Here is a 16,151-nt window from a genome sequence, read left to right on the forward strand (position 1 = left end):
AAAAGATAGTAACAACAAATTCTTTAGGCTTTTTTTATTCAGGCCAGATTTACTTTAGAGAGAAAGTCAGGAGTGCTGATTATATTTTAGAAGTGATCTGGACCCCGTGTTGGTAAGGAATGTTTTCACTATAGTCTGTAGAATCCAAAGGAGTTATTCATTAGCTCCAGGGCCATTTAAATGAGCTCTCTGTGCACAGAGTGAGTCTATTAGAAACCAACTTGTACTAGGCAAGGTACCATGTGAGAGATACACACACACACACACACACACACACACACAGAGTATTTTATGCTTGATGAAATTATACTGCAGATCATACTTTTGTCCACCAGTTTCTCCACGTACAGTTCAGTGAACGTAGTTACATTCTTTATGTTGTGTTGCCCTTGTGGCTGTCCTTCTCATGTGGTTTTGCCAGTGTTAACATAGATGCAGCACCCTGTAAACACCTCATCTAAGATGTAGAGCTGCTGTTACTGTTCTAATATGGTTTCTTGAGAGCCCTGCAGCATCGTCATTCACCTGTTAGAGAGCAGGCCTTGTTTCATGACCTGTCACCTTGAATTGAGCAGACTGCAGAAATACCCAAAGACCAAGGTGGCACAAACAGTTTGCACTGGCTATCATTCTAAACATTGATGGTTCAGATCTACCAGGTGGCATTACAGAAAAAAAGGTCTGACAGTGTGTATCTGTTAAGATTACACCCAAGAAAATTCTGTGGAGCAGTTCTACCCTATAACACATGGAGTCACCGTGAGTTAGAATCTGCTTGGCAGCACGTGTTTTTTTTTTTTGTACTATTGTTGTGAACACCAAGGGATTGTTTTTGTCATGTGCCATCAGGTCAGAACTGACCCATAGCAGACCCTCTAATGGGTTTTCAAAGGCAGTAAAATCACATGGGAGGACATTGCTTATCCTTGAGTCGAGGAGCAGCTGGTAGATTTGAACCATGTGCCTTTGGGATTACAGCACAGTTTCCAACCACGAGGCCACCAGAGCTCCCTACCATGGGAAGCCTTTGCATTCTCTTTGACATGGAATGGCTGGTCATTAAGGGCGGTTCAATCTCCCCTTTTCCCATGACTCCATGACTGAGATCTCAGTTCATCCCACATGGATACAGCCAGTAGCTACCTATATGGAAGAGAATCAAACATGAAGACTGAAAATGTGTTCTAAGGTACTGATGCATTAAGAAAGAGGTGATAGGAGAGAAGCATTTTAAGTGGACTTGGGGGCAGAGAATGCATAACAATGAAATAATTTTTTTACTCTTCAAAGAGAAGAGCAAACTGAAGGGGAGGTTGAGCAGAGAAACAAGTGCAACAATGAATGAATGGAAATCCAAAGTCTCTGGAAATGTTCATTAACATTAATAAAAAAAGAATAAGAAAACTGCTTTGGTTTAAAATGAACATTAATTTATAAGTGAAACTTTTTTAGCTATTTATAGAATTGAGCATTCATGATAATTCAAGTATGACTTATATAATATGATATAGAGATTGAAGCTGAGCTGTGGTTTTAAAAAACCTTTTATTTTGGTGAAAAAGCTATAAATATGTTAGGTAATCAAACATACTTTTCCTTCTACCCATTAAGCACCCGTTGCCCTAACTTTGCTTTGTGACTTACTGAGAAAAACTATTACTTTCCCCCTTTCAAACAGCACACTTACCTGCTGTGGAGGTGAGAGTTGATTTGCTTTCATCTGCCCCTTTAAAATCCTTTACACACCTACCATTTGCCAGAGCCCACTCTGGGCTCCGGAATCCCTTTGTTTCTCCTCTATGTTTTGGAGAGAAGCATGTTCTGTTTCCGCATGAGGGATATTCTGTCACTGTGAGATCCCAGATGCCACATTTTTTCTACATTGCACAAGGAGTCATTCATCATGTTCATTTTCTGTTTGGCTTTCCCACAAGAGTATTCAAATTAGCAAGGAAGAAAACGATGACGTCATTGCCTGGCGGGGACCCTTTTCCTGGGGTGGGGGCAAGAGTGGAAGAGGACGAGAAGAGGGGGGAGGTTAATGCAGTGGTTATACCAACTTCTCTCTGTCCTTTGGTTCCAGAGGCCAGATGTTAAAACTATGTGGCGTGTGTGTGTGTGTGTGTGTGTGTGTGTATAATATATAATATCAGGATATGGAAGTGTGCAGTGCAGTGGCAACATGAAAAGCCCCGAAGATGTGACAGTAACTTTATCTTGTGCCATTTGACTCACCCGGTTTGTGATTCTGGGAGAATCAAGACCTTCTCTAGATCTTTTTCTTAATCTGTAAAGTGAGAAACTGTGCTAGATTAGTAGCTTAGCTTTTGAACCCATTTTTAATATACTTTATTTTGTAGAGCAATTTCAGGTTTGCAGAAAAATTGTGCAGAAAGTGCAGCGTTCTTTTGTATGTTCTTTTCTTCCTGCATCATTTTCCCCATTACCAACATTTTACACTTAATATAATTGATAAGCTAATAAATGATACATTCTTATTAACTAAAGTTTAAGCTATTTAGTTGCTGTCTGCCTGTTGATCTTCTTCCAAGCACAGTTCTCTGGGACGTGTAGGGTTACCATGAGTCTCTGTGTGATGTATTGTCCTCTTGTGTTTTAACATATTGTCATGTGGCTACCATTACAGTGTGTAGAGTAGTTGCGTTGCTCTTAAAATGCTCTGTGCTTCAGTGGGTGGCATAGTCCTAGATAGTTGTGCTGTTGACCCGTAGGTGGTTTCTGTCTGGTGGTTTGAAGCCACTGGTACCCCTGAGGGAGAAAGACCGACAGTCTCCTCCTGTGTAATTTACAGCCTCTTAAAAACCTACTGGAATATCAGCTATGAGCCCATTCTAACTCCAGGGTAATGAATTTTGATCATTTAAAAGTTTTATTTTTTTTTTTTCAAATCTTCTGGAATTTAAAACTTTTTCTACCTCTTAGTATTCTATTCAGATCTTTTCTACTTTGAAGGAATTAAGAATGACTCAAATTTCCATTAAAAAATAATAATGGTAGTATGTGTCTAGTATCTTCAGCAATGTGTACTGAATGATATACTACCTTTTTCTTATCTCTAATTAAAAAATTAGTCATTATATATGTATGTTTACTCTCCTCTCCTTTGCTTCTTAGCTCTGTCAGCTAAGATGGCCCACATGTCAATGTTTCCTTAGCTTTTTATATCAGTATGCCACAATTTTCCTTTTGTGACTGACTTATGTCACTTAGTATACTTTATTCTAATTTCATCCATCTTGTGTGGTATTTCACAAATTCTGGGTCATTTTCAGTGCTGCGTAATACTCCATTCTATGCCCATGTCACTGTTTCTTTAATCCTTTGTCATTGGGCACACTTGGGTTGTGTCAAACTGCTGTTAGAGCACTGCAGTAAACATGAGTGTTAGAATGCCAGTTTGTGTTGCAGCTTTTATTTCTTTGAGATATATGCTGCTTAGTAGTGGGATTGCTGGGTCAAATGTTTCTGTTGTCAAATTTCTAAGGAAGCATCAAACTTTTTTCTAGTTGGCTGGATTTGGTTAAGCCTTGTTGCAAAAAAGGTTTAACACAAAGGAGATTTGGTTTAATATGTTACAACTTTTTCTTGCCATCTGTAGGTACTGTACAGTTCAAGTGGACCCTGTATCTGGCTGTCATGTGTCATGCCAGACCTATAAATGTATTATTTATAGAGCTGAGTATCATTCAGAGTGATTCAACTTCCTTGTACTAACAGTAGTGATGACTGAGTAATTGCAGTTCTCTCTAGAATTCAGAAATGATTGGGGATTTCATGCCCCTGTTAAGCTAAATAATGGTTGTCCGACGGGGTGATATCCAGGTGGATTTCCAGTTGTTGCTAACTTTGTGAACATAGGTTTGAAGTCTCCAGTTAGAGATGAGTGAGAAGAAAAGTCTCAGCCTGCATCATTCCCAATCCAAACACCCAGAATTCAAGAGAGGCTGCTGCTTTGCACTGGAGAGCTCAGTTGTGGTGAAAAACGCCCTCAGTTCTCAGCCCCTTAAGAGTGCCTGAGAAGATAAAGTGGATGGGAAAGTGTAGGAGGAAGGAGAATTGGAGGGGCATCAAGTTATCTTGGATGCGATTTAACATTTTAAAGTTTCATTAAAGCTTTCTTGTTCATTAACTTAGTGTAGAATTTGCCAGGGGTAGGATACATGCAAACTAATGCTGAAGAGTTTAAGACGAGGGTTTTTTCCCCAGTTATGACTTAGCCAGCCAGAAGCACTCTATATATGTCTGCTTCTGAAAGGCCACAGCTTTGAAAACCCTATGGAGCTCTTCTGTTCCTGCCCATGTGGGGTCGCCATGAGTCTGACTCAACTTGATTACAACTAGCTTGTTTTTCACTTTCATCCGTGCTTCCTGGAACTTTAATTTGTACTCCTTTGTATTTGCTTTCAGTGCCCTTCCTACTTCTTAAAATACACCATGGCACCTTCTCTTTTCTGAATTTAAACAAACTTAAATGTAATTTGATTTTTAATTTTGTGGCCTCAATGGAAGTAATAAACTTGGATATGGTAAACCCAGGCTCTGAATCTCTGATGGGCTTTATGGATACATAAAACTGCACAATTTTTTCCCCCCTGAAAATACTCTTCAGTTATAAAAAGAATTTAGTTCATTATGGGAAACTTGGAATTTAGTAATGAATAATCAGGAAATAAAAATTATGTATAATCTCACCATTCATAAAAAAGATCATGTTAATCTTTTGGTGTACTTCCTTCTAGTAATTTTGTCCCTTATACATCATATATAAAATTGTAATTATAATATATGTATGAAATAAGTATTTTCCATGCGGTCATGTGTTCTGTTAAGATGTATGTTTTATTGGGTACATATAGTTTTACCATGATTTATTTAGGTTATCCCCTGTGAATGCATTCCTGTCATTTCCAGTGTTTTCCTGTTATAAAGAAAAACAAGCAAAATTCTTTTTTAGCCAAGCAAGCCAAAACTAAACTTATTGCTGTTGAGAGGATTCTAATTCATGATAACTCTCCTTGTTTCAGAGTAGAGCTGCTCTCTGTGGGATTTTTTTTTCAATGACTGTAATAATGCAGAAGCAGATTACCAGGCCTTTTTTCTGTGAAGCTCCTGGATTCAAATTATCAACTTTTAAATCAGAAGGCAGGTATATACTGTGTGTATCTTTAGTTATCTCTTTAAAGTACTTCTTTAGAAGTTAACTGGAAAATTAGAAAAAACAAGGTGACTTTGGTTTTGAAGAAGATAGAGCTAATAATTTTTACTTATGTTGTTAACTCTGTAGTTATTCAGTTAAAATATTTTCTCTTTTGCCCACGAGGATGTTGTCCTTGAAGGATGGCTAACTTTATCCACCATGTGGCAGATACTGTGCTAAATGTATTACGTGCATTTACCTTATTCAGTTTTTACCAGAACCCTTTGAGACAGGTTTAATATATAATTCTTATTTTAAAAGTAAATACTATATGGGTTAAAATTCAGAAAGGATGTCCGTCAGAGTTGTAGCATTTCACAATACCTACTTACTCTGGAAAGGTATTAGGTCTTTTGTTCATAGAGTGGCTATGAGTTGCACTCACCTCCATGGCCATCAACAAACATAACTCAATCTGTATGCTATAAGCAAATCATTTGAGAAGCTCTACTATGTGAAGAAGAACATGACATTAGGATTGGAGATAGACTCATTAACAACCTGCATTATGCAGATATTACAACCTTGCTTGTAGAAAGTGAGAAAGACTTGAAGCATTTACTGAAGATCAAAGACTACAGTCGTCAATATGGATTACATCTCAACATCAAGAAAGCAAAAATCCTCACCACTGGACCAATAGGCAACATGATTAATGGAAGTTGAAGATTGAAGTTGTCCTTCATTTTATATTACTTGAATCCATAATCAACACTCATGGAAACAACAGTCAAGAGATCAAAGGGTGTAAATTGCATTGTGAACATCTATTGTCAAGGATCTCTTAAAGTATTAAAGAACAAGAATGCCATTTTAAAGCCTAAGATGTGCCTCACCCAATCCATGGTATTTTCAAGTGCTTCATATACTTTTGAAAGTTGGAGAATGACAAAGACAGACAGAAGAATTGATGCCTTCGAATTGTGATGTTGATGAAGAGTACTGAATATATCACACCCTGTCAAAAGAGCAAACAAACCTGTCTTGAAAGAAGTACAGCCAAAGGTATTCCTTAGAAATAAGCATAGTGGGAATTTGTAGAACAGATATATAAAAGTTCCGGTACAGTCACTAGCCTTTAATTCATCTTTGTTAGTGGTATTTTTCTTATTTCCTTAAATTTTAACTAGAATAGAGCAGCTCTGGTTAGTACAGATTACATTTGAAAACAGTAGTAGTAGTAGTAGTAGTTGTTAGGTACCACTGAATTGACTACAACTTATAGTTACCCTATGAACAACAGATCTGAACCTTACCCTATTCTCCATTCTCAACATCTCTGATATCCCTGAGACTATTGTTCCAGTCACTGTGTCAATCCATCTTGTTGAGGGTCTTCCTGTCTCACCCTCCACTTTTTCTGGCATGATGGTTTTTTGTTTGTTTTTTTCTCAAGGACTAGCCTCTTGTGATATCATACTCAAAGTGTCTGATAAAAAATTTCACCATCCTTTCCTCCAAGGAGCACTCAGCTTGTACTTCCTCCAAGATAAATTTGTGAGTTCTTTTGGCAGTCCATGGGATATTTGTTAGTCTTGTTCAACACCACAGTTCCAAGCCATTGATTCTTCTGTTATCATTATTCATTATCCAGCTTTAAGATGCATAGAAGTAAACCAAAAGGTCCTAACTTAGATCAGGCATACTTTAGTCTTTAAACTGATATCCTTGCTCTTTAGTATTTTGGAGAGGTCCTTGATTAATGAATAAAGGAAAGAGGATCGAGAAAAGGCAGCCCCTGGTAATGTAGGAGGACTGCTTTGCTGTGAGGAAAGCCAAGGGCAAACCAAATCCAAAATAATTAGGTCAGTTCCTTTTTTTAAAAAAAAAAATTATTAATTTTAATGAAAATTTACAGAGACTTTGGATTTCCATTCATTCATTGTTGCATTTTTCTCTCTGCCCCCCCCCCCCAGTACACTCTTCTATTTGAAAAGTAAAAGAAAAATTCTTTCATTGTTATACAATCCCTCCCTCCAGGTCTACTCCACTGTGCAGCCTTCATTCTGGACTCCTGTCATGACAATAATACCTAATCACATATCCCTTTTAAACAGTTTTCTCCCTCATGTGTTTCAATGCGGTATACATTATTTATCCTATCTTTGGTCAGTTCCTTTTTATGTTTGACAATTGCTGGTGCACTTAAATTTCTTTATTAAGTGATATTCAAAGCAGTAAAATGAATATTGAAGGGACACATGCAGGAGACTAACCAGCTGAGCAACAAGATGGATGGGGAAGAGACTCACACATCCCCTGGAAAAGGAAAGAGCTTGCAGCAAAAGGTTGAAAAGCATATCAGCAATTATTTTACTGACACTAGAGAACAGGTAAAGCTTCCTCCCTGATACCTCAAATGCCAGAATAGCTATATCTTGGAACCAAATGGCATTGACAGCTTTGCTAAGCATGAACAGGAGGAGCACCAAGACATCACTGAAAACTGACCTAAGAAAGAATTTCAGCCATGACCAAATATCTCCATTCAGTGATGGACCACCAAAAATTTGTACTGTTACTCATTGATGCAAAGGAATAAACTCTTAGCAAAATAACATGAAACTAAACCAGAAAACACCTCCATTCCAGACACAGCACATGATAATCCTACTATTAATATGAGGCCCACTCCTTTCCTCTGTATACTTTGCCTTCTCTGCTCCAGGACTCTTCTTGCCGGTCTTCATCTCTGTTCTTCCTTCTGCTGTATTCGAGCATCCAGCATTGAGGTGGTACAGAAACCCCAGATGGAGTCTTTGATGCCTTTGGCGAAGCCCTGGAGGAAGGTTTTGATATTGTCAGCCATCTCTGCACCGTCTCCTCTACCAGCTGACACAGTCTGGATGCTCTGCCTTCTAAACCCTCAGGCCTCATCTCATCCAGGGCCTCTTCTGCAGCCCTGGGAACAGCAAACCACAAGCTCCCTCTTAGGCCCTTCCTGTTCTCACAGACCCAGCCACCAAAGCCCTGCTGCTCTGCATCCTGTAGGCTGGCGCATTGGGGTCTACGCCTACCTGGCATTTCTGCTACCATTCCATTGAGTCCTTGGCCCTCGCCCATCACCTCACCTGCTTGGCTGGGCACCTGCCCGGTACTCCCAAGACAGTCCAGCTGTTCCCACACTGGGCATGCCTGCACCTTGTGGGCCAGGCACTCTGGGTAAGGGCGTGTGGGACGACAAAGCTGCAGCTGGGAAATCGATGGTAGTTCTTTTTAAAATGTTTGGTAGAATATGAGAGGGACTGGAGAGCATTGTGCTGAGTCAACTAACTCAGTCGCATAAAGACAAATACTGTATAGGATCATTATTGTAGAGTATGTTCAAAGATCCAAGGTGGGGGTTAAATATAGGATTATACAATTTGATGAGTGGAGGGAGGGATAGGTAAAGGAAGGGGGAAAGGTCTGGTGTGAAAAACAATGTATATGAGCTTCATGAACTTTTTATGTAATCCAGTATAAAATAATTTATTATTTTTTAAAAAAAAAACAGGTTTGGTAGACTTCCCTAGGGAAGTTATCTGGTCCTAGACTTTTGTTTTGGTTGTTTTGTTGTTGTGAGGAGGTTTTGATCATTTTATTTCTTCACTTTTAATGGATCTGTTGAGACATTTTCATTCCTCTTAAGTCAGTTTGAGTCCTTTTTATGAATCTATGATTTGTCCATTTCATCTGAGATACCCAGTTTTTGCCACATAAAGTTTGTTGTTGTTCATAGCATTGTTAGGAGTTCATTAGTTTAAATAATTTGGGGCAAAAGCAGAAGGAAGACAAGTCAAAGGGAGAGTAAAAATCATACATCACCTTGTGGTTTCTGCTGGGACGTTGCCAAACAAGTTATTAGAGCACGGCCTGAGCCCATGTAGTGTTAAGGCTCCAGTAGAGGGCAAAGGCTAGTCCTTATCCAGTCACAACCCAGAGATGTGCATGTTACCTTTTAAAGAAGATGCCAGTGCTTCAAAAAGTGCAGGAAAGTACTGCGTGAGACTAAGTGTGGACTGGAGTGGAAACCTCCAGCAACATCATCATTGGTCAAAACAGTACTGTCTTTCATTTGCTTAAAATTTACTATAGAAGCACCTACCTCCCTCATAATTGGTTGTTCTTGCCAATTATTTTCCTTCCTTTCTCTGGAATGTACTTTCATTAGCAAGTTATTTTTGCTTTCACTTTCACTCTTGCCTCTTTGTGTCTTTCTCTGCAAGGTAGACATCCTGACCTTGGCGACTGTTGAGCTTCTGAGGCCCTGGTCACACGCCATTTGCTGCAGCAAGGCCTTGGCCCACATTGGGATTACTTTAGGCAAGCCAAATGATGACTCTTTAAGAGACACTAGGATTGCTGTATGCTCTTTGGTGCATCTGTGGCACTGACCTTCCTGTTGTCTCCCAGTCAAGACAACTTCCCACCAGGCAAGAGAGACAGAAGCCCATTCACCACTTGCTAACAGTATTATGTCATAATTCTCTTCATATCTGTTGGGTCAATTGTAATGTCTCCTCTTTAAGTCTTTATTTTGGCTATTTGCATATTTTCTCTTCCTTTCTTTTCCAGTCTAGGTAGGTTTGTCCATTTTATTGCTCTTTTCAAAGAACCAACTTCTGTTTTTATTGAAAAGGAATGAGACTTTGAACATCTACAGATCTTATCAAGACTATATGTAGGCCAGAGGAGAAGGGAACCATAATATTTTTAAGGGGCTCAAAGAAAAAGAAAAAAAAAAGATTAACTCAGAATTCTATACTCAATGTAGTTTTCTGCAACAAAGGCAAAATATATATTCAAATATAAGAACACTGAGAAAATTACTCTTAGTTCAAGTTGGAAAGAAATGCCAAGAGAAGTTCCAAAGGTTGTAGGAAGTAATACCAGATGGAAACTTGGATTTTTAGGTAGGAGTAAAGAGCTATGACAATAAGAGTAAGAGTAATTATGTGGATAAATCTGAAATATGGTTAACAGTTTCTTTAAAATATACATGTTGTCAAAGGCAAAAGTGATAAGCCATCTCATGTAGTCTTATTTATATTAATATAATCCATGACAATGCTAACTTAAAAGACCGAAAGAATGATAAATGGACTTATATAATTATAAGGCTTATACACTTAATGTGGATGCATTTCAGTAGATAAGTAATCCCCCTGGATAGCTCAGGTTAGTACACTTGTCTGCTAACTGAAAAATTGGAGGTTTAAGTCCACTCAGAGGTACATCAGAATAATGACTTGATAGCACTGAATGAATGTTGTAAGTGGTTAATGGATGAGTGATTAATAGCTCTACTAGTAATTGATTTATTTTTCTTCAGTAAAGTTAGATTAACTAAAAAAGAAAAAACCCATTGAGAATCATATGGAGAATAATTTTATTGTGACACAACATGGAGTCACCATGAATTAGAATGAACTTGATGGAAACTGGCCACTTTTTAAAAAATTATAATCTGCTTTTAAAAGAATTTAAGGAAATAATAAAAAAGTCAATGAATGAATTATAATGCTAAAAATACCTAAATAATTCAAGAAGGCAAGCTGGCTTGCCTCCAGAAACCCTATGAACCTGGAGAAAGGATGAAAGTTATACAAGTGTCCAGGTCTTTCATTCATAGGGTTGCTAAGAGTTGCCTACGACTTGATAGCACTTAACAACAGCTTAGAGAGAGACCAGTTGGCCTAGTGAACAGAAAGTGATGCTACCAAGCCAAAGGCAGGTGACTCTAATCTGCGGCCCTCAGGCCTGTTTTTGTTTTTGGTGTAACATTCTTCCAGGTCATATAGTTAGTCCTGGCCTCTCCACTTGCTGTACAGAGGTAACTCGTGGTTGTTGTGATGCTGAACACTGTAACACTGATGTGTCAAATGCGATAATGGTTACCCATCGTGGACAGTGTTTGGTGGAATCTCTGATTAAAACAAGCTTGGAAGCAGGAGTGGCATCCACTTCCAAAATAGCTTGCCACCGGAAACTCTATGAACCTGGAGAAAGGACAAAAGTTATACAGGTGTCCAGGTCTTTTGTTCATAGGGTCGCTATGAGTTGCATATGACTCAACGGCACTTAACAAAAACAATGCAAGAAGGAGCAGGAGTAAAAAAATAGTCACACAAAAAATGGAAGGAACGAAAAAACAAACAAAAATAGCAAAATGAAAGACCTATCAAACTATCAATAATTATGTTGTTGTTATGTGCTCTCGAGTTGCTTGCAACTCATAGTGACCCTATGAACAACAGCCCTAAACCCTGCTCTGTCCTGTGCCATTCTTATTGTTTCTGACACATATACTCTCATTACCTCAGGCATTGAATCAATCCATCTCATTGAGGGTCTTCCTCTCTTGTGCTGTCCCTCTGTCCTCCCAAGTATTACACGCCTCTCCAAGGACTGATCCCTCCTTGCAACATGTCCAAAGTATGTTGGACGAAGCTTCAGAATCCTTGCCTCCAAGGATCTGCGTGGTTTAACCCTCTCCTGGATGAATCTGTTCGATCTCCTATAAGTCCATGGTATATCCAATACTCTTCTCCAACACCACAGTCCAAAGGTGTAAATTCTTCTTGTCATCTCTAGTCATTGTCTGGTTCTCTGATGCATAGCAAGTGATTGCAAAGACAATGGCCTGTATCAGGCACACCTTAGTCTCCAGACTGACACCGTTGCTCTTCAATACTTTTTTTTTCTCTTCAGTACTTTGGCGAGGTCTCTAACAGCAGACTTTCCCATTGCAATACGTCTTTTAATTTCCTGGCTGCTGGTGCCAAGAGTGTTGATTGTGTTATGAGATAATGAATTACTACTACAATAATGTCTGAATGAATAAAATAAAGCAAGAGCATATGTTCTTTTTAAGATAAACTTTAAATATAAAAACACAGGTTAAAAGTCTGTAAACATTCATTAAAATTAAGAAAATAAAATTTTTTTAAAAAGTAAAAGCTTGGAAAAAGACATTCCTTGCCAGCAGTAAGCCTAAAAAGACGAGAGTGACTTAACATTACATAAAATAGACTTCAAGAACCTCTAAAATGACTAACAGCCCAATTTGAAAATGAAAAACAGAATTTTATTCACACTTCACAAAATATGAAGGTCAGTATCCAGATAAGCATATGAAAAACCATTGGCTGTCTTCAGGAAAATGCAAATTAAAACCATAATAGCAAATCACTACACACCTCCTAGATGAACTTGAAATAAAAAGACTGACCATACCAAATATGATGAGTATGTAGAACAACTACAATTCTCAAACCTCATTAGTGTAAGAAGAAAAAATGGTATAATCTCTGGAAAATTTGTATGTTTTCTAAAAGCAAACATATACCTCTCTATAACCTAACTATATGATGTCTAGGTATTTATTCTAGGTAAGTGAAAACATATGTCTGTGCAAAGACCTGTACATTAGTGTATCTAATAGCTGTATTTTAATAGCCCTAAACTGAAAACAACCCACATGTTCAACAGCAGATGAATGGATAAAATATAGTTACTGTGAAACACTACTTAGCAAGAAAAAGGAATAAATGATATCCATCAACGTGCCTATGTCTCAAAACTTTATGTAGAGTAAAAGAAGCTTTCCATGAAAGAGTACACAGAACACACCTATAATTCATTTTATGCAGTTCTAAGCCATGAACAAGTGTCTGTACAGTGGATACATAAAATGACAGAAACAGTGGGCTCAAGCATATCAGAGATGATGAGGATAGCACAGGACAGGGTAACATTTAGATCTGTTGCTCATAAGGTCACTGTGAGTTGTAGGTGACTCAGTGGGATCTAACAACAGCAGCAGTCTATGAAGAGGGCACTCTGGTGGCCTAGTGGTAAGGAGTTACACTGCCAGCTTTAAGTCATGTGGGTCGAATCCACCAGCTGCTGTAGGAGAGAAGGACGGGCAGTCTCTCTTCACGCGACATACTGCCTTTGAAAGCCTGCTAGAGGATCAGCTATGAGTTCCTACTCGATGGCACATAACAACAAGTCTATAAAGCGAGAGCTCTGGTGGCCTGCTCTGTAGAGAGCTGTGCTGCTAGCCCCAAAGGTGGCACCTCTCTGGTGGTTCAGACCCACTGATGGCTCTGCGAGTGAAAGATAGGTAATCTCTCTTGTGCGATCGATAGCCTCTTGAAACGCTCTGGAAGGTGACCTGTAAGTTGGTTATGATGCAGTAGGAATGAGTTTTGACATTTTTCAGTAATCTGTGATAGGGGAAAATTGCATCAGAGTTTACCTCTGTAGGGTAGGGTGTGGAGCAACTGGAGGGGGCATAAGGAACCTTCTGGGTGAGAGTGGCATTTCTTACTTGAAAGGGAGAAGGATGGGCAGTTTCCTCCTGTGTGATTTACAGCCATTGGCTTGTCATCTATGAGTCAGTTCTGATGCCAGAGCACATAACAATAGGTTGGTAGAAATGACTACTAACACACTAGGTTCAAGAAGAAAGAAAGAAAGAAAAAAAAAAAGGCTTGGCAGTCTACTTCCAGAATATCAGCCATTGAACAGCTGGTGGAACACACATGGGTCATCATGAGCTGGAACTGACTTGATGGCGACCTGGCATTCCTGGTATGCAGGCAGAGATCCTTTAAGGAGAAGATGCTTGCAATTTGCTTTGAAATACCTAAAACACTAAGTTAGATAAATGGATAGATGGTTTGATAGGAGGGAATACTAATGGTATACTGGTGGGTATATGAATGTTCATTTGTAAAATTCACCTTTGCTGTATATTCCAATATTTCTATAATAAAGTCACCATGGAAGATTTCTTTAAAAAGCAAAACTAAGAAACCTCTCATGGCAGTATGATTAAATTTTACATTTATGAAAATTTGCTATGTGTAAAGACTTTTAAGTTTACATTTTATGTTTACCAGTTAAAGATACATGTTTATATATTTTCTGTGCTCATAAAGTTTTCTCCCTTATTTCTTTTTCTTAAACATTCCTAGTGTTATTTCTTTCTTTGAACAAGACAGCTGAAATGATACAAAAGGTAGAAAGTAAAGCTAAAGTGTTACTTGTGCTGAGATGGTGAATTATTTACTCTTTAGGTATTTGAGACTTGCAGTACTAAAATTTAAGACAAAAATCACAGTCTGTATTCTCATTTTCTGAAATCCCAGTGGTCTAATTCCTCTTTATTTATGCCTCTAGTGAAAATATTTTAAAAATCTAAATTTGTATGCACATAAAGTTTTCATTTCTCACACCTCATATCACCCAGCCTGCTGACATGCGCTTTACAAGTGTGCTCGGAATATGAGGCTCCCCGCTGGGCACATGCCTGGTCTCAGGGTCGCTGTAAAATGTTCTACCCTGTGTTAAAAAGAAAAGATATAATTAGCAATGTTCTCATTATTTGAAATATTCTCCTTAATGTATATTCTGATGTAACTTTATTCCATAATTGCTCCAGCAGGGGTGGGGTGAAGGAGAGAGGTGCCGAATTCTCCCCTTAAGATGGCTTTTTCCAAACGCCTTTGCCCAGATCCTTTCAAGCACTCATACCCGACTTGTGCGCCATTAACTTTCTTCTCTCAATTTTTAAGTTTTAGTCTTGAGCGTCTCTATGATGCCCAGTAAAATGAGTTCATCACTTTATTGTAAATCCTTGTTAACCAGCTTTTTGTCGGTAATGTTAAGACACTTTTATTTTCCTAATGTACTATTTTACTTTAAGGTTTCCTGTTTAAGGGATACTTTCAAACTACGATTCCTTAATAGTAACCTCCTGTAGTAATAAGATGAAAACCCTCCTCTCTCCAAATTTACCAATAACAGGATTCTATTTCTTGTTAGTAGAGTGCCTGTTTTCCCTTTTAAGTTTTCTTTTAGCACTAGTAATTAGCACTTAACTCTATGTTGTTAAGAGTTGTTAAGTGCCGTACAGTCATAGACAACCCATAGCGACTGTGTGAACAAGTCTTGAACACAAAACTTTCATCTTTCTCCAAGTTCGTAGAGTTTAGAGAGGTAAGCTTTTTTTTGGAAGTGGATGCCACTCCTGCTTCCAAGCGTGTTTTATTTTGGGAGACCCATAAAAACCAATACGAGGCCAAATCCAATCGGCTCACATCCTGTGGTGAGTATCTGCCACACCCTAGTCTCAACCTCAAACCAGAAAACACACCTTTGATATAGGTCTGTAGAAAAGAAAGAAGACACTTGCTAAGGAGATAGATTGGCTGCAACAGTTGGCTCGAGCATGTCAGTGGTCATGAGGATGATGCAGGACCAGGCAGTACTTTATGCTGATATGCATAGAATCACAGTGAGTGACACCTCATGACAACAACAACAACTAAAAAGAAAGATATTTAAGAAATGACAGGGAAACTGGTTCTTATAAATTGGAATCTTTAAGAGTAATAGCTAGTCAAAATCATATGTAAATAGCTAACATTAGTGTTGTTAGTTACCTCCAAGCTGTTTCTGAGTTATGTATCACAGAATAGACTCTATGCTGTGCCTGGCTCTATGCTGTCTTCATGATTGTTACTATATTTGAGGTCATTAGGTCAGTCCACCTCACTGAGGATTTCTCTCATTTGCCATAACCTCTGCTTTACCAGCCATTGTAACGTTTCTAGCAATTAGTCTTTACTGATCAAATGTCCAAAGTAAGTGAACTGAAAATTTGCCGTAATTGGTTTCAGGAACATTCTCATTTTATTTTTTGTAAGACTCATTTGTTCTTTCTTTTGACAGCCCCCAGTATGTTGATTATTCTTTACTAATACCATTCGGCTAACCCAAAGGCACTGGGTTCAAATCCACGAGCTGCTCCATGGGAGAAATAAGGGCACTCTTCTCCCACCTGATTTTTGCTTCCAAAAACCCTCTGGAGTATCAGCTATGAGTCAGTTTGTAACAACATCATCGTTTGTAACAACATCATCAAACACCACAGTTTTTT

At 38.5% G+C, this 16,151-nt stretch overlaps 1 protein-coding gene and 1 pseudogene across 1 annotated transcript in view; one reads left to right on the forward strand and one right to left on the reverse strand.

Moving 5' to 3' along the window:
• Positions 1 to 16,151, forward strand: part of HLCS (holocarboxylase synthetase (biotin-(proprionyl-CoA-carboxylase (ATP-hydrolysing)) ligase)) — a 270,601-nt gene that overhangs the window by 80,977 nt on the left and 173,473 nt on the right. The window lies entirely within an intron of this gene.
• Positions 6,926 to 8,027, reverse strand: LOC102876045 (annotated as a pseudogene).

This window comes from Elephantulus edwardii, unplaced genomic scaffold (genome assembly GCF_000299155.1).
Source record: "Elephantulus edwardii isolate Elephantulus edwardi_28Jun2011 unplaced genomic scaffold, EleEdw1.0 scaffold00051, whole genome shotgun sequence".
Taxonomy (NCBI): Eukaryota; Metazoa; Chordata; class Mammalia; order Macroscelidea; family Macroscelididae; genus Elephantulus; species Elephantulus edwardii.